At 45.7% G+C, this 21,224-nt stretch overlaps 1 protein-coding gene across 1 annotated transcript in view; it reads left to right on the plus strand.

Moving 5' to 3' along the window:
* The first annotated feature begins 1,007 nt into the window (after window positions 1–1,007).
* ADNP (activity dependent neuroprotector homeobox) overlaps window positions 1,008–21,224 on the plus strand; it is a 198,655-nt gene continuing 178,438 nt past the window's right edge. Inside the window, exon 1 of the mRNA XM_085619145.1 lies at window positions 1,008–1,747. The gene's annotated coding sequence lies outside the window, so the exon portion shown is untranslated. The remainder of the gene's footprint in view (window positions 1,748–21,224) is intronic.

Below are 21,224 nucleotides of genomic sequence, written 5' to 3' on the forward strand. Positions count from 1 at the left end.
TCTTTAGGGGATGCTAAGTAATGGTCAGTGCTGCTGATTATCACTGAAGGATGCTGAGCAGTGCTGATATTCACTGTAGGATGCTGAGCAGCGCTAGAAAACACGGAATGATGCTGAACAGTGCTGGCCAACACAAGGGGAAGCTGTGCAGTTCTGCCCATCATTGGAAGGTGCTTAGCAGTGCTCCTAATGGTTGTAGGGTATTGAGCAGTGTTGTCCATCGCGGAAGGATGCTGAATAGTCCTACCATCACTGGATGAAGCTCAGTAGTTCTACCCATCACTGAATGATGTTGAACAGTGTTGTACATGAATGATGAACCGTGCTAACCATCACTTGAAGATATTTAATGCTGACCTTCGCTGGAGTATGCTGAACACTGCTGCCAAAGAGGTTGAGCAACACCTTCTTAACAATTGAGTATGCTGAGCGCAGTAGGTAGTCACTGGACAACGCTTAGCACTATTGCCAATCGCTGGAAGATGCTCAGCATTATTGCCAATCACTGGAAGTTGTCCACCACTGCTGCCAATCAATTAACGATGCTGAGCCGAAATACCCATTGGTGGAAGATGCTCAGCAGTGCTTCTCACCACAAGAGGTTGGTCAGTAGTGCCGCCAGTCACTGTAAGATTATTATCAGCACTGTCCCCCATCAGTGGAGAATGGTTAAGTGTCGAACAATATCATTGAAGGATGCTGAACAGTGCGGTCATCACTGACTGATGCTCAAGTATGCTGCCACTCACTGGAAGATGCTGATATGGGCTGGCCATCACTTGATGATGCTAAGCCCTACTGCCAGTCACTGGGAAGCTCTGCAGTGCAGCTGGCTAAGGCCTGCTCAGTACTGCCTGCAGCAGGCCTAACACATGGCTACTGCAGCACCCCACGTGACACACCCTCAGACACAAGTAGTCCCGGCCCCGTGTGTAGGGCCCAGCGCACTGATTCTGCACGAACCGCATGACGGAGACGGCGGCACGGTGCAGGAGCTCTGTATACGTCCGCCTGGCGGCCGGGGAAGGCGCCAGCAGCTGCTGCGCCACAGAACCCAGCCCGCCAGTGCTCTGCGGCGCCTCCTAGCGGTCACAGGGCGCAGTACAAGCTGGATGCGGGGGAGTCGTCATCTTGAAACCATCCCAAATCTCCAGGAGCTACCCGCAAGCATACTTGGAGGCTCCGAGGACCCAGCCAACCAAGAGGGATCTGGAGGACATCCGACCAGCCGGTCCGCCACCGGGCTTCCTTCAGCCCGGCTCCCCGGCACCGACAATGAGTCCCTCTATGCTAATGAGGGGCTCACGTCACTTCCGCTTTCTCTCGGACGCCATTTTGGCCGGGGCAGGTTGGGGACCGTGGGTATTGTCTGTTCTGGGATCGCTTTGAGCTGAGCCCGCGCCCCCCCCTGCAGCCTCGCTCCGGTGACTGTTCTCCCTCCCACCCCCATCCCCCACATCCATCCCTGGAGCGGCGCCGCCCGAGCCCCGGCGCTCCCGCGTGTGCTGGAGCCCCGGGCTGTCCGCGCCTCCCCCTGCCGGCCAGCGGCGGCAGCTCCGGTGGAGCCGAGCGGCAGCCAGAGAAGTAGAGGCCATTGTGCGTCCTCCCTCCTGGTGGCAGCGACCGGCCAAAGCCACCGCCGGTGCCTGGGAACCCCCAGGAGCCTTGGAAACAGCAGCCTTGACACAGCCACAGGAGCGCTGGCCCCCGCCCTGCAGCAGCCGCCGAGCAACACCGGCATCCGCAGGTAGGCGCCAGGCCCACTTGGGTCAGGGTGTGTGAAGGAAGGGGTTGTGTCTGACAGTCTGCTGCTACCGCTCATCACGACTGCCCCAGGGGGTGGGGTCTCTTCCTGTTACCTTTATGCTTGGGAACGCGGGGTTGGATGCTGCAGGAACTGTTGATGGGGTGGTCCGAGGGCTTGAAAAGTGTACTCAGGCCTTGCTTTTGAGAGTGGTGGTAGTGACACAAGATGCAGAGGTGCCTAGTTCTATTCTACCGCCGATAGGATGCTGAGCCAAGCAGCTGTAGGGTCAGAGTGCAGTAAAGCGAGGGCAGCTGTCAACGAGGGGCTCAGCCCCCTTTTCGTGCGGTGTTTAGGAATAGAGGGATGAAGCCCTCAATACTGCATAGTAACGCAAGGTGTTGTGGCACAGTGGCCCACCTCTGTCAATGATTCTTCGTACCCCCCTGTGTACAGCTCTCTGCTGGTGATGCTGTGCACTGCGTCTCTTTTTTGGTGCACAAGCCCTGATGCCGGCTGGGTGCACAGATCGATGGGTAGACAGTCGCTGCGTTGGAAAAAGCGACATAGCTGGTAGAACGGATTCCCACTACTCATTTTAAAACGACTTGCACCACCTATACTTCCTTGCTCATCTCATATAAGGTGTAGCTCATCTCTTCCAAGGCCCCACTTCTCCAATGGGTGCAGGAGGATGCCGGTATGGATCTTTGATATATTTATTTCTCCGGTGATTGTGGGATTCTGGGCCTGTTATAGAACCCGCCACCGCCCCCTCCTGTTTTTTGCGTTGCAGTCTGCAAACGCGGTGCAGCTCCGCGCATGGACCTGTAGGGGGCGCGCTCTGGGACTGGCTGCTGCCAAGCACACACCGTTTCCTACAGGGTCTGTGCAGGCCGAGCCCAGCTCGTCTGCTGCACAATGAAGCCTGCAAACGACCATGTGACCATCTACCGGCCTGGGATCTCGACGGGCTCTGCTTTGCTGCTCTCGCATGCACCTGGAGCTGCACCATACTTCAAACATCACTTAAGCCTGAACTCATCAAACCTCTGCACTGAGACCCGAGTACTCGTTGCATGTTGTCTATACTCTCTATGAAGATTGGCCCATAAGTTCCTTTTTGGTACTCCGATTTAACTACACCGTTACATATAAAGTGACGTTTTTGACAGCTGAAGTCCATCTTTTGACAGCTGAAGTCCAGCACGTGTTTATTGATCAACATTTCAGGCGCACTCCTCTAGGGGAAGGATTTGATTGGATGCTACTGCTCTGAGTGCAAACTTGATTTTGCTGCTGCACTGTCTTTATTGAAGATCGTTTGTAGTGCAGAACTAGCAGGTGATATGCAAATAAAGTGTAATGCTCAAATTTCCTTTACTGGGTTATTTTAATAATTCGGCTGACACGTGGAGGTTGTTGCTGTAGCAAGATCAGACTGTTATTGTTTAGATTTGAAGGTTTGTGTGTTTTTGTTTTTCCTCAATTTAGAGTGCGCAGGCTTTCTATATGGGTTGTGCCATTAAACTTTTTAGTGCATCTCGTGGTGAGCAAATAAAGTAGTTTGAGGGATCACCGCCACATTGCTCTTGTTTCTTGAAAGCAAGGGGTTGTCTTTTTCTTGTGCCCTTAAGTTGGTTCTCATAAAATCATTTGTGCTCACCTTTAACTTCATATTTCATAGATGTCTGTTATTGCTCTAACGACTGTCAACAGAAAAGATCCACTCTTGTATTAGTAGTACATTTCATCAAGGTAGTGACAATAATGCTTCATGGAAAAAAATATTTTTGTCTCGCAGGCGGAACGGAACGTTAGGCTCTTGTCCAACTAAAATATGTTTTGTTTGTTTGTTTTCTCTAAACAATCTTGGGAGTTTCTCGTTATTGTTTAGTAGTATGTTTTTGTCTGGGCAGTTTAACCTGGGACTGAACACTTTAGTGTTAATGCACAGAATTGTCAATGTCGAGTCAACATGCCGCCAAGACATTGGAAGAGCTGTAAACGCAACTTGGAGTTAATTTAGGATTCGCAGTTTCACAGAGCATTCGGAAAGTCTTCGTTTCACTAGCCTGCTATGTTCGAATAAACTTGCGGCTGGAATATCTTCGTTTTTACCACACACGTGTGGAGGATCTTCTACTTTCATAATCCTCTGCTGCAAAAGCCCATCGCCTGAAATACTTTTTTTTATACAATATACAGTTTATTGTACAGAGTTATTTACGTTTTTAATTAACTTAAGTTGCTACCACTAGTGGTATTGGAGACAGCATCTTGTAATAGGTGGAGCATTAAGCTGTTTGATCAAAAATGTAAGTCCGAGCACAGTTGGAAACTGTAACGATTCCTCCTCCTCCTGGTTGCAACTTGGAGTTGTGAACGAATTACCCCCGAGACTACTTGCATTTGGCATCGCCCACACCTCTTGTCTGTTGCATGATTGTTTTTTTTTTTTTCAGTTTTAGATCATAAGCCTACAACTATATTGACTGACAATGTGCATGGTTAGAAATGAAGGCTGCAGGACTATGCGGCAGCACCCATTTGTTTTAGATCACTATTCATTTGTAGCAGTTTGAAACGCTCAGAAACCCGCCCTCTCGAGATCTCCCTCTAATTAAACCGCCCTTCTTTCTGTAGTGGCTGTACTTTTTCCGAGTTAGCTTGGTTCTTGGAGGCCAGTCTATCCACATCTCCTCTCTGCCAGCTACTGCTGATCATCTTTTTCAGTTGTTAGATGTGCTTAAGTTGCATATAAAACTGCCCCCAGGTATATCCACCTGCACACCCCTTGTTTATCTGCTGGTATTTTACCCATGCCTTTGCACGTTAACTTGCTCTATACCTTTCTCATGTTTGTTCCTACATTGGTTACATACAAATTCTTTAAGCTCCTATATGTGTGATATGATTTACTTGACATGCGTTTTGCTCTCCGGTGGCATCTTCAAAGCACTTCAAGGTGCCTTTAGTCTGGCCATTAATGACTGTGCTAAAAAGGTTTTGACGGTCTTGTTGCTCGTACAACCTGGTGACTGTACGACTTTTTTTCTCCCCTGTTAGGTCCCTGCCAGTCTCCACATACTCCTTCAATCATTATTTCTGACAGTTAACCCTTACACAAAAAGATCTATCAGTGAACTCCTTGCGTATCTTAGAGCTGTATATCCCAAAATAAATATTTTTCTCACCCGCATATTAAAGTAATAACTTAATGGGTAGAAGGAACATTGGAACTACTTTTGCGGTTTTGTCTTAGTTTTACATATAAGTAATGACCGTATTCTACCCATATTTGTAGGTGAAATGGGCTTTTTAATTTGTAGAGCTCTGTGGCGAAAACCTGTCGGAGTCGAAACATTCTACATAGAGAAAGTAGGTTTACCATATTTAATTTAAAGATACGGATCTCACGACCTAAGGTGCAGCCCCCTCACAGCAGATTTTAAATGACTACCCAGTCTCCATTAATACGATTTCACTATTTTTCTTAATACACACAGCTAAAACGATCCCTTTTAGAGGCGCAAAGCTGCCATGGCCATGTGCTACTCTTCATGGTCTTCTACTTGGACCCAACTCTCTTGACTTTCTAGCTTGCTATCTCGATGTACCCTACTAGAATTCATGAAGACTAGGTTCCCAGTTCTTAATGACCCACACCTGCTTTTTTCTCCGAGTAAACAAACCATTGTTGATGTAAAAGGGCTGACTTCTGCTTTGTACGCGTGAACATATGATCCACTGTGGCACCTTGACTGTCAGCACCCATCATTTTCATCACACACAGCCATGTCATACCCTTTTTCCACGTATTCGTGACTGGCAAATATCTTAACGCTTGTTTTTAGCCTGTGTTCCCCTTTTCTCTTTCTATATTTATATATATATATTTGGAAAACCCATCTAGTTATTAAATCAATTAATTACCTGTTTCCTAGGAAGGGCCTTGCTAAAATAAGCACTGGCAATTTTAATGCGAGTCCCAAACATTCTTTTGGTAGGTAGCCCCTGCATTTTTAAATATCCTAGTTTCTTCAGTGAGCAGCTTTGCTTTTTCTCCTTCCAGATATTTTAAAATTTCTGAATATTCCATTGTGGAAGTTTCCTTACCACCAGCCGTTTTACTTTCTGCTGCCTTCCTCTCTTTATAGTTCCTGTATATAAAAACAAAAAATGTGCTAATGCCACAGTTAATCCGATTATGCTTTCTTCCTCTTGTTTGTAATGCATCTCCCAACTGCTCTGATCTCGCTTTCAGTGCCCTGCTCAGTGTACGCCATGGCTCGTCCCATTGCTTGTCTTGCACATTGGTTGTCTTGTATTTTTTGGACTGACTGTCTACTGAGCCCAAATTTGTATCTCTATCTAAAACCCTAAGTAACTGATTAACACGTCTCTTTACCTGTGTGTGGTAGCCAGCGTAGTTGATAGTCGGTTTAGACAAAGAGATTCTTCAATTAAATTATGAACGCTTGTTGGAACTTGTTTGTTTTTGCACATATGCAACTCTTGGTATATACATTTGTCCTGTGTTCAGCCATTCGATGAATGCTTTTATTGTTTAAAGTGTCTTCCTAACTTTTCGATGCTCGGCTCAAATTTCTTTAGTGACCAAAGCAATAATGCACAACTACGTACATGTTTGTTTCTGACCTTCTGCACGAGTAATCGTCGAACTCGTCTTCCTTGTGGCTTGTTTTTACGCAGTTCAACTTTGGTGCCTTTTAGTTCATGGTTACTTTGACTAAGAAGCATCATTTACATTATCTGAATATTAAATTCACCGTATGGCTTCAACCTAGGATGCCTTTTTTTTTTTTTCATATTTCGTCGATGTTTACATTTTCTTTGTTTATATGGAAATGTGTGTAATTTTAGACCTGTTTCAGGAGAAGGACTGTTAGAATGAAAACGGGAATCTGTCAGGGTTCAGTAAACCTTGCTCAGCTTGGGTGCTGTGATGGGAAATCATGACGTCCTTAAGAAGGTTGTAACACTCTTTTTGTACCACAAGGGTGCAGTGGGTATTAAGTGCTGAACATACAGATTTAGTAATGTTGCCTGCTTTGTCGCACATGTTAGCTAAAGAATTTAGAGGATATTGGGGGAAAAAAGAGTGTATTTTGCGTTAATGGTTTAAAAAAAAAAAGAGTATCGTGCTTTCATATTTTTTGCCTGATGCTTGCGTTTGAATATATACATCTACAACCTCTATTGAAAAGGAACAGGGGAACGGACCGGTCTCAGGTGGCACTTCATAGATCAAGTCGTAAGACAGGTAATATTGTATGTTCATACGTAACAGTTCATTAAATAATGCCACAGCAATGTTATCGGACGCTTGCGAAGTGGCATGCTACTCGCTGAAAAAGCGATTCAACACCCCATCAAGGGTAGGAAGCGCTATATAAATGCAAAACTTTTTTCCTCTTCGATCCCTCCACTATCTTTCTCAGTCCAAATAACTGACTAACATATCCACCGCTCAAATTACTTTCATATTTTCACTATACTAATTCATCACTAATCCTTTATGGGTTCCGAAGTGCTACTCGCCAACGCCTCGTCAGGGGTAAGCGCTATATAAATGCAATTACAATACAATGTTTTTGTGTAACGAGTATTCCATACTTTGCTGCTGGTCAGTGATGAAATTGCATACCTTGTGTTCCAAGTGTTGCCACTCTATTCTAAAAAGCTACGCATCTTTTGGGTATCACCTTGCCTTTAAACCAATTCTTTAGATGGATGCAGTAATTTTAAATGTTGTAACAGCACCCCTTTTCCAAAAAAACAATTTCTGCAAATTGTTAAAAGGGAAAATGAAAGCCCTAATATCGAATGGGCTTTTTGAAAATCCCGAAATTAGTAACTGATCGGTAAGCATGGGTACAGTCAGTAAAAAAAAACAAAAAAACAGAACGTCGACCTAAAACAATCTGTATGTCTTCGGCATACGGTGTGGCCTGTAGCTCAAAAGTGCGAATAAGTTTGGCCCAGGAGGAAGACCTGTATGTTGAACAGCTTAGGGCTCAGTGAAGATCCCTAAGGTACCCCACATGGCAAGGAGAAAGGGTCAGATTTTTAAATTAATTTACGATCACCATCTGGGATCTATCCGTGGGAAAAGAAGTAAGAAGTTTCAGAGCCATATCTCCTATACCCAGAGCCTGTAGTTGTGCACTGAGTAGGGTAGGGGAGATGGTGTCAAAGACCGTGGACAGATGGTTGATGCAAAGAATATTTATGCTAACGTCCTCTTCCCTGGTAGTCAATCATTCTTCCTTGCCCCAACATTATTTTCAAACTATGAAATAACATCCTGAGCCAAGATAAGTTATTTTATTTATTTTGGGAGATTTATATATCGCTGGTTAGACCCGGAGGTATCAGCGCGCTTTACATAGGTTGAGAACGTGCAACACAGTTTACATAAGAGAAGATATACACATCATTGTCCAACATTAGAGGGGTTAAGCGGAGCAAGGTATAAACACAGGCAAACGGCGAAAGGAGCAGGGGATTGGGAACCAGGCAGTATGCGGTGGAAATAAGTTCAAGTCCAGCAGACCTGTACAAGCAGGGCATGCCTGGGGCCAGTCCATCACCACCGGATCAGAAGCAAAGGCAGACCAAAATGGATTAGGTGTAAGAAAAAAAGAAGAAAAAAAAACCCACAGGAGGGTTTGTGTAGGAGGCACAGCACCGCAGCGGGACGGTTTCACTCGCCGAGCCGAATAACACAGAAGACATCAATAATGGTAAAGATGGCCACCATCTTCATCGACAGGAAGCATACATGAGGGGGAGCCAGAGTATTTTTTTTGTGGTCCAGTGCTAGGCAAAGACAAAGCCGCAGAAAAGAACATCACGACTGAGGCAGGCAGCAAGCAGTGATTCCCATTGAAAACCTCCCACCTCCAGGAAGGAGGACTCCGTCCGAGATCGCCAGGACTCTCTCCAAGATCGCTAGTCCCACAGTACCTCAGCCATCCAAAAGTAGGGATGAGACCCCATACCCTAAAACGACCTCCGCCATGGAGGAAAGGCTGTCCTGACTTCTGGACCGCAAGTTAAATGAGCGTGCAGCAAGAATAGTGTTTCTTCTCAGAGCTAAAAGTCCATCAGACGCTCTGTGTACTAAGTCCACAGGCCTTAACTTCTAAGGCGTACCAATCTGACTGACTTTTGAATTAAAACAGTAAGTTCACCTTGTATGATGCAAAGTCATAGTCGTCATCTTCCAGAAACATGTTTGCTATCCACTGTATCAAATTGGGTTATTGGTTGAGGGTTTGGAACCCCGTTCGGCCAACAGCCACAATCCTGGTCAGGTGAACCATAAAAGTCACTAATTTAACCTGTTCTTAACCCTCGGGTAGCTTGGCACAAAGTATTTATGCAGCTCACAAACGGTAATAAAGTAAAAGCTAAATCTGTTACAAATTTAGACAAATGGAATGGGTTTTAATAATTAAAATGTTTCCAGAATGACAAAAATCCAATCAGGAGAACATGACATATATTCAATTACATTTTGTAAAAGTAAATATAGGGTCTAAAAGCACAGTGTTACTTGCATCTGGTTGCACTGACCGAGGAAAAGTCACAAGCTAAGACCGACAGTGATGGACCCCGGGCCAAATGCAAGGACCAGATTAATCCAGCGGGAAAAGTTAGCATCTTAAGGACCAGTGCGAAGAGTTCCCTTCACAGTGGAAGACTTGGTGAGGAACCGGGAGAGCGCTGTGGATGGTCGTCGCTGTATCGTGAAGAGCTGGCCCGGCATCACGTTTTGGTTGTTGCTGGAGGTTTTTGTTGACTGTCTTCGCTGCTGTTGATGCTGTAGCGTGAACTGCAGATCTCGCATTGCTGAGGCGTCGCTGTAGCGTAAATAGTCAGGTTCCGCGGAGCTGCGCATTGGCGGCCTTCGTGGACGGCAGTCTCTGTGCAAACGGGTCCCTTCGCAGTCTCCAAGAGCACACAGTTTCAGGGTTTCACCTTTCTTTGCAGGATAAGCTCAACTGGTGCCAGCCAAGGGTCCAGGACTTTGGGGAGCACCTCTTGTGGATTAGAACTCCCTCCAGCAGAGGCCTGCAGGATTCCGACAGGTCCAGTGCAGCAGGTCAGCTGTACAGTTGCTCAGAGTTCTCTTTAACTTGTTGTGTCTCTGTAGCTTAGACAGTCAATACAACTGACCCTTGGAGTCACTCAGGTGGCCTGGGATGAAGGTAGGAGGTCCAGTCTCCTTGGAGAGCGGGGCAATCCTCTGGGGGGTCCAAGAGTGTACTAATGAGTCTTTGGAGGTCCAATATATATACCTCCTGCCACGCTTAAGAGGGGGGATTCCCTATACCCCCCCCCCCCCCCCTTCTTGCGCACACAGGCATATCTGGTTCTGGGAAGTTCCATACTTCCCATGTTAAGGCTCCAATAAGCCTGGGGTGACCAGACTAGTATCCACTTGTTTTGTGTATGCACGAGGCAAAGCCCATTGAAATTCAAGTGGGGCTGGTTACAGCTCTGCCACCAACCATCCTGGCCACATGTTAGCCCCTTTTGTGTTACTGTCTGGAAGGATTACACAATTCAGTTGTGTGACCTAGGATACTGGCAGAAGGCACAAATGTTAAGGACAAGAAAATGTCAACTTTCTGCAAGTAAAATTTTCAGGATTGTGTTTTTAAAATCTGACTTTATCAAAGAAGATTTTAAATTTCAATCAGTTTAAGTCTAAACAGGATATCACTATCTGCTCTCAATCAAAAGTTATCACTTATTAAATGTAATAACGTAAACCCATGTTATTAAATAGCAGAGATTGGCCTCACAGTAATAAAAAATGAGTTTAGGAGTTTTTCACAACCATGACATGTAAAACTTAAACCCACATACCCTACTAAAAAAAAAAAATTCAAGGCACTCTACACTATGAGCTTTTACGGCCTAACTTAGGAGTGCTGCATATTTATTAAAAAGAGAGTGTAAGGCCTGGCAAAAGGTTTGTTTCCAGGTTGAAATGGCAGTTTACAACTACACTACAGGCTGCAGTGGCTGAGACATGTTTTAAAAGGCTACTTTAGTGGAAGGGGCAGAGTTTGGTGCAGGCCCACTAGTAGGATTTAATTTACAGTCCTTGGGTAAATATAGTGCCATTTATTAGGAACCTGTAAGTAAACTAAATGTGCCAATTGGGTGTAAGCCAGTTGTACCATGTTTTAGGAATAGAGCACAAGCTATTTAGCACTGGATAGCAGTTGTAAAGTGCAGAGTTCTAATGGCAACAAACATGGATTCAGCAACAGAAGGCACATTTCTTGGGGAGACTCTGCAAAAAGGGCCAGGTCTAGTCTCCATGACCAAAGACCTGTGACAGAAGCAATTCTGTTTCTGAAATGTGTAATGCAAATATTAATGCTTAAATTATCCTGTATTTTTGTCTTGTTTCTGCCATTTATTTTCGAAATTGGAGACGTTCTTGTGAAGTTTATCAGCTGCAAAGAAGGATCTTGGAATTATTGAAGCGCACATTCCGAAATGTGATAATGATGTTCTTTGATATATAGAACTTAAGAGAACATATATCCCAGTGGCAAGAATTGCTGTTACTGGAAGATGCATATAGTCAATTTATCTTTGCAGTCAATGAAACTAAACCCGCTATGGATAATATCCGTAAATCAGAACTCTTTTTCGTCTTCCAGGGAATTTCTGTTCAAGTTCCTGGACTGTTTCATGGCTACTACTCCTATAATCATAAGTGGATAAAACATTGCTACTTTACCACTTGTCATATGATGTGTAGGATTGCTTCAACAATGAAAACATTGGCACATCCAATAGAAGTCGACACTGTGGTGTGCGGAATTCATGAGGTGTGATAATTAGCACCTATTCTGAGTTCAGGTCACAAAAATGGGGACCAACATGCGTATTTTAGTTTGGCTTTATGCATGTCCTATGATTTACCGAGTATTTTATCTGATAAAAATCAGTAGGTATGACCTGCAGAAGCTTGCCAGGGTGTGTAATAAAATCCACAAAACTCCTAATTTCTGCACAAATAAGGGTTTGTGAATGGTCCAGAATTTTCCGGGCAGTTTGTAAGACCCAAGTGGTAAATTTTATCATTAAATGTGGTCCTGTAAGTAGGACATCTGTAAAATTAAATGCACTTGAACATGTACAGTACTGCTCCATGGGCCATATCATAATGTGCTGCTCTGGCTTAGTACAGAACTGATCACCTGTTTTTTGCATTTGAGGAATCTAAAGTTCATACATTTAACTTGGATGGTCAGTTGCGTTTAACTGATGAATTTCCTTAGTTTTTTGGTTTTAAATGGCAGTGTTTTTATTAAAAGAATTTTAAAATCTTTAAAAAAAACACACAAAAAAATAATGAAAACCTAAGGAACAACCTCCATTCTGCTGCTGATAATACTACACCGATGCACTTTTTATGTCTGGGTTTGATAGCTCGGCTTTCAAACTGACCTGTTGTTGACCATATACGAAGAGCTGGCTTTTTGGCTACCCCTCTCAGCTGCTGGCTGTCTTCAACCAATGTCTGTAAGCTGTTAGCCTGAGACTTTGTCAGTCACGTCTTGTCTTAGTCCAGTGAAATGTTCATATCCCACGTAATTCTGTTCACTGGGTGTATACTTTCGTCTCCAGTTCTTGCATTGAACTGCATGAGCTGCTACTTTAAAGCGAACCACATCTTTGATTGCTGCTGCTGTCTTCCTCCTGTGTTTTTGCTTTAATGTGGTAATGTTGTGTTAGCACATTACACCCAAACCTATTGTCTTTGCCAGTGCTACTTTTTGAAACATTTTGGTCAATTCAGTGCTGTCTCAGACTGAATATAGTACAGACATGGTTTAGTTGAATGCTCTCTGCCGCCATCAAGTGAACTACAGGTCACAAGCTCAAATCCTAGTATGGCCAACTTTTCCGTGTCTCTTTCAGAGGTCACAAATTGTGTACCTTTGCTTTGAGTATTCGTAGCAGCTGTTACTTTAAAATGGGAAGAAATGCCAGAGGTGGGATTTGATAGTGGGGCGTTGGGTACTATATACAAACGTGTATATCCTTTATTAACATTTATTTATTAAAAAGTTTTGTATAGTCCGAACATGACCCCAGCGGATATCAGAGCGCTTTACATGAGGGTTGAAGAGGATACAGGTCGAAAGCGGCGGGAGGAAATTAGGGCAATTAAGGCAATATACAACAGGAGCAACAGTTACATGAGTACAGGCGAAAGTTGGCCATGACAGAGGCCAGTTAGCAGTTACGACAAGTTACATTGGGAACGGCAATAACACAGTAGCGGGCGCTACAGCGCCGTATCAGAGGCCAGTTGGTAACACATGACGCTAGAACAGGTAGGGCGGTGATGGAGAGAGGCTACTAGTTTAGTGAATTGTTCATCAGTAGAGCCTTCACTTCCCTTTTGAAGGCAAAAGTTGATGGAATCAGACTTGTTTCAACAGGTAGGAAGTTCCAGATTCTCGGGGCAGTGCCGGAGAAAGTGTGTTATTGGTTTTCAGTTTTTTAAATTTCTTTGGTTTAAGGAGCAGAGTGCTGGTGCTCCTTGAGGTCCGAGCACTACCAGATAGTTCGAGCTTATTTTTCAGGTATAGAGGGGTCTTGAAGTCTAGTGCTCTATGGGTCATACACACAATTTTCAATTGTATCCTTGTCCCGAATGGGAGCCAGGTGAGTGATTTCAGGTCCGGCGAGATGTGGTTGGATTTCTTGGAGCCAGTGACTAGTCTAGTCACAGCATTCAGAGATGCTCTGAGTGGGGCTAGGCTGAGTTTAGGGAGACCGCATAGAGTGGCACTGCCGTATTCGAGTCTTGAAATTACAAGTGCTTGCACTGCCGATTTGAAGTCACCTTGTGGGAGGTAAGATTTGAGTTTTCTTGGGATACTTGGATGGTAGTTCGCTCCTTTGGTCGATTCTCTAATGTGGTTTTGCATGTTTAAATTCTTATCTAGAACAACACCCAATGATTTAGTGGAGTCAATGATGTGTGGTGTGCAGTTGAGAGCAGTGAGGAAGTTCACTACAGTGGGGGTTTGCCTAGTGGGTGAAATGAGGAGGAATTCAGTTTTAAGGGCGTTTAGGTTGAGGTGGTTAGAGGTTAACCAGTTTAAGGTTTTGTGCAGGGTTCTGTTGAGAGACTGGATATCTTCTGGTGAAGATAGTTTCATGTACAGTTGGGTATCATCTGCATACACGAGGATTACAGTCAGTGGTTCCATGAAGAGGTTGAAGAGTATGGGGGAGAGTGAGGAACCTTGTGGGACACCAAGTGTACAGGGACTGGGGTTGGATAGAGTTTGATTGGATTTTACACTCTGTGTCCTGTTGTTGAGAAAGGAGGCAAACCATTTTAGGACCGCGCCGGAGAGTCCCATCCTACATTCCAAGAGTCTGAGAAGGTTGTTACGTTTCACTGTGTCAAAAGCAGATGAGAGATCGAGTAGTATTAGTAGGCATGCTTCGTTCTGGTCAAGCATAGAGAGGGCATCATCCACTATATGATGTGATGGCCGTCTCCGTGCTGTGGCCAGAGCGGGAGCCCGATTGGTATTGGTCGAGGAGTTGAAATTGGTCAGTGTGTTTGCGCAATTGTTCATGTACACATTTCTCGAGGAGTTTAGCTAGGGTAGGGATGTTTGTGATTGGTCGATAGTTATTCAGGTCTGCAAGGTCAGCTGTGGGTTTTTTGAGAATAAAAAGAACTAGGCCCGCCTTCAGGCAGTCTGGGATCTCCCCTTGGAGAAGCGAAGCGTTGATCATCTTAGACCAGAGCGGGACTAGTATTCCAACCATTTCTTTAAAGAAGTTGGGGGGGGGGGGGGGGGACGTCATTTAAGTGATTAGAGGGTTTCAGGGTCGATAGAATGCAGAGGATGGCAGTCTCGTTGAGGGGGTGAATTGGTTCCAAGAAGTGTTGTTTTTAGGGGAGAGAAAGGACAGCGTAGGAGGGGAGCGGGTAGGGAGGCGTCAGGATAGTCTGGAGAGGGAGCGAGTTTGATGAGAGCCGATTTGGAGGTCAGATTCAATCTTATTCGCCTTAGCGAGGAAGAAGTCAGCAACGGCATCACAGTTTGGTTGAGGGCAGGGGGTGATGTGAGGTGATTGTCCGGAAGTGTTATTAGATTGTGATTTAATCAGCTCATTGAGTCTTTTTGGACGATTTTTGGCTTTGTCCAGTTGGGTTTTTAAGAAATTTGCTTTAGCCTTTCTGATGAGTGTATTGTATCTGCTCCTTTTAAGAGTTTTTAGTAGCTCAGTTGATGGAGCTGATCTCCATACGCATTCTGCTAATCTAAGTCCGAATTAAGGCGGTCATTAAACCATGGTTTGTAGTCTTTGATGGGGATCCTTTTTAGTTGAAGGGGGCAGCTGCATCGAGGGCAGACAACATGGAGTTGTTATAGTGTTCAGTGAGCGTTGTCAATGTTAGCAGGGGGCTGAAGGGAGATATTGCAGTGAGAAATGAGTTAATTTATGTTGGTGTTATGTAGCGATCTTTTCCAGTGTTTATGTTTAAGTCGTTGTGTTCTTTTTGAGTTCCAGCTTTCAAGGATACGGAAGGTGATATAGTAATGGTCAGACGTCAAAGGGGAGAATAGAGTAGAGTTGAATGGAATTGGGGTTGGCGATGATTCGGTCTAGGGTAGAGTCTAGTTTGCGAGTGGGAGTGTCACAGATTTGGGACAGGGAGAGATCACTTAAGAAGTTTTTGAGACTATTAACTGCTTGATCATGCGGATCATTCCAGTGGAGGTTGAAGTCTCCAAGGATGATCTGGGGGGAATGTCGTCCCAGGTTGGAAGAGATGGTTTCCATAGTTTCTTCAATAAACGGGAGGTTGTCTCCGGCGGGTGGTAGATGTGCAGGCTACATATGGATCTATGCTTGGTAGGGATATCAAGGGGCACTGGATGAAAGATCAGCTGAGGGGTATTGTTTTGCTGAGAGAGAGCTGTGGTTGATACAGGCTATGCCACCACCTGTTTTCTTAACTCAATCGAGTCTGATAATGTTGTGGATGGGTGGGACTAGAATGTCAAGGATTTGGCCAGAGGAGTCATTGAGCCAGGTTTCGGTGAGGATTATTAGGTCGAGTTCTTGAGCCAGGATAAGATCTGAAAGGTCCGTGGCATGTTTCACCGCCGATCTACAGTTAAGTAGCAGGCATTTCAGGTGTGCTTTGTGATCAATGATAGAGGGCTGTGTAATGGGGATCTGCAAGAGGTTGCTGGCGTTTAAGGTGTTGGGGCTCTTTGGGTTAGGTGTGATGCATTGTATGGTCTCTGAGTTGTCTTGCTTGGGACCGCTCATTTTAGGTGGATTTAAAGGGGTGGTTTGAGAAGAACCAGAAGGGTCTGAGATGGCCGTATGTGGGTCGTTGTACTCTCGGAAGAGGGAGAGAATGCCAGTTTCTGATAGCTGATATTTGGATCTGGCGGGTCGAGTATGGGCGTTAGGGTATGGGTTCGTATTCAGGTTCTGGCCTGTTGGTTTCAGCCCTGGGTCAATAGGTGACAATGTGCCCTGGGAAGATGGGAACTGGTGGTGCGTCAATCCTACAAAGTCTTGTTGGAAGCGAGCTCAAAGGCCAGGTCAGCGGTGGTGTTAAAGAGATTTTGGATGTCAATTTTGAGCTTGAGAAATTCCTGGTTTATTTCATGGAGCTTAGCATCCAGATCCGCGTGTGGTTCGCGGTACATGTGGATGGGAGGAGGAGTGCTGTTCACTGTGGAGGAGGTAGGGGAGTTCACAGAGAGAGGACGAGGGGGAGGGGAGAAATCCCCCGAGGAGGATTTCCATCTCGGATGGAGAGGAAAACAAGGTGAGTGGGCGCTAGAGGGTGGTTTAGGGGGCGTTGCAGTCCAGGCGGAGAGTGGGCCAGGAAGTAGTGGGGAACGGGAGTTAGACAGGAGAGCGTTCGGAGGAAGGGGAGAGTGGGAGGTGTGGGAGAGGTGATCAGGGCTAGGGATAGCAAAGCCATCAACCAAGTGGGAGTGGAGTGGGGGAATTATGGGTGGTCGAGGCCCAGTGATCATTGATTGTTTTCCTTTTTGGCTGCTTCACCCCGCTTAGGCGTGTGCAATCTGATGGACCTTTACACAGAGAAGTGCTTATCTGTCCCACCTCTTGACCTCGCCACCATCCATCGGTTCATTCAGGTTTACATAAAGCCACTTGTCCTGTGCTCTATGTATATATGTGCTGTTTGCCTTCTAAAATTTATCTGAGCAGCGGTAGGATAATCTTATAACGGCCAGATGTTGTTTCCTGGGTTGTAAACAAGATCACTGGAATTGTGTGAAGCGAATTGCCAAATTATCTTGCAGGAGCGATTTTTATTTTGTGGCAAGAAAATGTGATTCTGGGGCATGTTTTTCTTGCTGTCTTTTATGTTATTTAGGAAGGAAAAAATACACACAATCGGCAGCTCCTTGCTGCAGACTCACAGAGAATATTTGTACGTGTAAAACATACAGTTCAGTTCAAGTACTTTATTCGGTTTTTGAAACAAACCATAAAAGCATACAGATAAGAACAATTCTAAATTAGATCATAGACCCCAGTAATCGTAAAATATGTACAATTTAGTTCATCTCGAAATACAAGTCCAAATAAAGTGCTTTAGTACATACAAAGTAAAAACATCTAAAGCATTTCACTTAAACGGTATTAAAACAGGCAAGCGTCAAATAATATATCCTGGTTTTCCAACTAATTTTTTTGTTTCGTTACCCATGCAATAAATCTATGTACAGTTAAACAAACTTGCTCAGTCTGGAACAGTTGTAGATGTCCTAAAGCCTCTTTGCACTTTCTAATGTTCAAAATGCTCATAAGGGGCTTTAGGATCCGAATTCTCTGTTCTTTATAAAGCTTACAGGATGAACAAATGTGCATTTGAGATTTGGAGCGTAACTGAATTTCATGGGCACGGAGCCAAATCGTTCTCCGCAAAAACATTGGACGGGTAGGACCCCAAAAAGGGGGGACGACCAAGTCTAAACCTTAACAGAAATCTCTGACTGGGTACCCATCAGCAGATATGGCTCTATGCTAGATTTAGTGCACAAAGGAAAATACATCCTCGCCAAACCCTCCTTCTGCGCACCCTCCTTCCTTTGTTTGGCTGTCAGATGCAGTGGCTCCTTTTTTACCAGTAATCTGGTCTGGCGGTCGATGGACATCAGATCCGTTAACAGCTCTATCCTACCTATTGATGGAAACACATTCTTCATATAGTTCAGCCACTTGGTCTTGTGGGCCTCTCATAAATGTATTCAATTATTTGATCACTGACTTTGTCAGTGCCACTTCAGATTTTGACCAGACTGAAAGCCAAAGTAACAGGTGCCATCCTTACTTTGTCCCCCAAATACTGCAATCCTAATTCTTCATACATTATTGACAAGAGAATGCTGCTAGAGGGACAAAAGCATAGGCCAGTTTCTTTTGTTTGATGCTTATCTGTAATGGTCAATAGTCTCTTATCTCCCCCCCCCCCCCCCCCACACCTTCGCCCAGAATGTCGTCTGCATACAGTGATATCTTATCTTCCCTGTCCAGGGACCAACGCATACCGCGGATCACTGGATCTCCGCGAATCCAAGCCGTCAAGGGCTCCAAGGCTAAGGCAAAAAGACGCGGTGATAGGGGACACCCCAGGCTTGTGCCGTGGCTTAGTTCAAAAGCTGGTGACTTGCAGTTGTTCACGACAACTAGAGCCGTGGAATTTGAATATAGCAGCCGGACCCAGCTCACGAAAGTTGGTCCGAATCCCAATTTGTGAAGCACAGTGAAGAGATATGTCCATTCTACCATATCAAATGCCATAGTGGCGTCTAGAGATACTAGTATTGCTGGCTCTAGGATAGTTGTTGCTCTGCCCAGAACGCCGTGTAGTCTGCGTAGATTTAAGGCGGTGTTCCGATGTGGCATGAAACCTGACTGGTCGTGGTGCACTAGGCTATCAATCACTTTTATCAAGCGTATAGCCAATAGTTTTGCCAGGATCTTAGGTTCTGCGTTGAGCAGCGATATCAGTCTATAAGATGCACAACTGGTTTTGGGTTTACCTTCTTTGTGAATGACCACAATGTTGGCGATCCTTTGATCAATAGGAAGTGTCTCTTTTTCTATGCTATCTACGAACATTGAATGGAAGTCTGGGGCTATCATATCCGGTCTCAGTTTGTACAATTCGATTGGTATGCCATTGGGACCCGATGCCTTCCCCAAATGTACTTCCCTTTTGCCTGTGCCACCTCATCGTTCGAGAAAGCAGACTCTAGATACTCACGATTTTCGTCTGTGAGGGTGTGGAGCCTGATATCACAGAGCAGAGCACTGTTTTCTTCTGCGTACTGCCCACTCGTGTGGTATACCGTCTGGTAATAGTCTGCAAACCGGTCGGCTATTTTCTGCGCGTCGGTTAGAGGGTCGGTGCCCTCGTCATACAATTCAGGTACTAGACGGGCCTATTCCTTCCTATCCAGCCATGCGATTAACTTCCCTGCCTTGTATCCATGTTCATAAATTCTGCTCTGCGTTTCCCCTCCCCTGTTCCCTGGCTCTATCTGTTGCTATGCTTTTGAATTCATCTTGATTTAAGTTGAGGTCTTTTTTCTTACCCGCAATCAGGGCTATGGCTTCCCTGCGGATAACTGATTTGTAGGCTTCCCATAACGTTTGGGCTTACTCTACCGTCCCCTCATTTTCTTGTAAGTAGTGGTCTGTGGCTTGAGCTATTTTCTTTCGAACTTCAGGGTCTCGTAAATACCACGGATTTATGGGAGCAATTCTCCCAGCACTCATTTGACCACATTCATCCAGATCGGTGAGTTGTTCGAGATACCTCGGGTACGTGGTGTCCCTCCCCCATCCCTCCCTCCAATCACAAACAATACTGTCGTGCAATCCCTAACATGCGAATCAGATTGTCAATCAATGCTACTCTGGTGAAAGGTTCATAGCTTTACAGAAATGTCTGCCAGTATGCACCGCATCGGGTCTGAGTCCCCATCTAAGTCAAGTTAGCTTATAGGCCCATATCAACTGCATTTCCACTCACCTATTCACCCCCCCCCCCCCCCCAATGGTTTTACCCCAGTGTCCTATGCAGTGCCGGTCAGTGATTTTTCCAGCCATTCCGCTGATGATTCTGGGTGCTCAAGAAACAAGGCTCTATCGTCTGCCTCCACTCGAAGTCTGGCTGGGAACAGCATGGCTTACTTGTATCCTTTGTCTCTCAGTGTCTTCTTGATCCCCAGAAAGGAGCGTCTTTGTCTCTGGTCCAGCTGGGTGAAGTCTAGAAAGAAGGTTATTGCCGCATTGTCATATTTCAGGGGTGGCCCCGTCTGGGCATGCTGGAGTATCACGTCCCGATCTCGGAAGTTGAGGACCCTGGCCAGGATCGGTCGTGGGGGGGCCACGGATTTCGGCCGACCCCCGGGGACTCTATGTGCTCTTTCAATGACAAAAAAATTCCCGAGCCCCCTGGGTTGTAGGTGATTTAGGATGAGATCTTCCACAAAGAGATCCATGGCCTGCCCCTCTGAATTTTCCGGGACACCTAAGATTCGTACATTAAGTCGCAGGAGCCCTTCATAATCATCCAGCTTGGTTTCAGCAATTTTCCGGAACTGTTGCAATTCTTTGCCATCTGTCTGCAACTGGGAGGCATCTTCCACTAGACTTGCGGTTGTGAGTTGCACTTGTTTGACTCGTTCATTATTTTTATTAAGTAGGTTGACCTCCACGGTGATGGCGTCCATCTTATGCTCCAGCGAAGTCTTGATCCCGGCAATCGCTTCTAGGATGTCTTTAAGCGTGGGTTCTGGATCTACTTCTCCCTGCGCTCCCCTGCTCTTGCTCATAGGGGAGGGATCAGGTATTGATGTTTTGGGGAGTGTGTACCTGTCCAGTCTGGTCTGCTGCCCTGGTTTGCTGTCTCGTCCCAGGTGCGTCGGTGGTGGTGGTGGAACGCCGCAAAGATAGCGATACTGAGGTACTCCCAGCGTTAAAGGCAGACCTGCCACCCCACCTGGGCCCGCCGGTGAATTCTCAGGGAGCGGCCACGCAGTCGGGGGAGGGCAGGTGGGCGCCAGTGGCTGTGGCACGCGACCCGTACGTTTGTCTGGGTTCTGGGTGGGCTGACCAATGCCCCGTTTTGGTGGGGCCAGGAGTACAGTGGCTATTGAAGTTGCGCACCGGGAAGGAATAATTGGTGCGTGCAACGCGACTGGGTGCAATAAGGGTGCTCTCCAGGGAAGAATGGGATGAACACCGCCTCAGTCCCCGTGTCAGTGAAGCAAGATGTCAGGCGCGCACCTGTGGGAACCACATTAGTCCCGGCTCGCAATGTTTGCGACTGTAATGGAGCAGTGGCAGTCCCGGTGTCCAATCCTGCCTCGTGCGT

This window comes from Triturus cristatus, chromosome 7 (assembly GCF_964204655.1).
Source record: "Triturus cristatus chromosome 7, aTriCri1.1, whole genome shotgun sequence".
Lineage (NCBI taxonomy): Eukaryota > Metazoa > Chordata > Amphibia > Caudata > Salamandridae > Triturus > Triturus cristatus.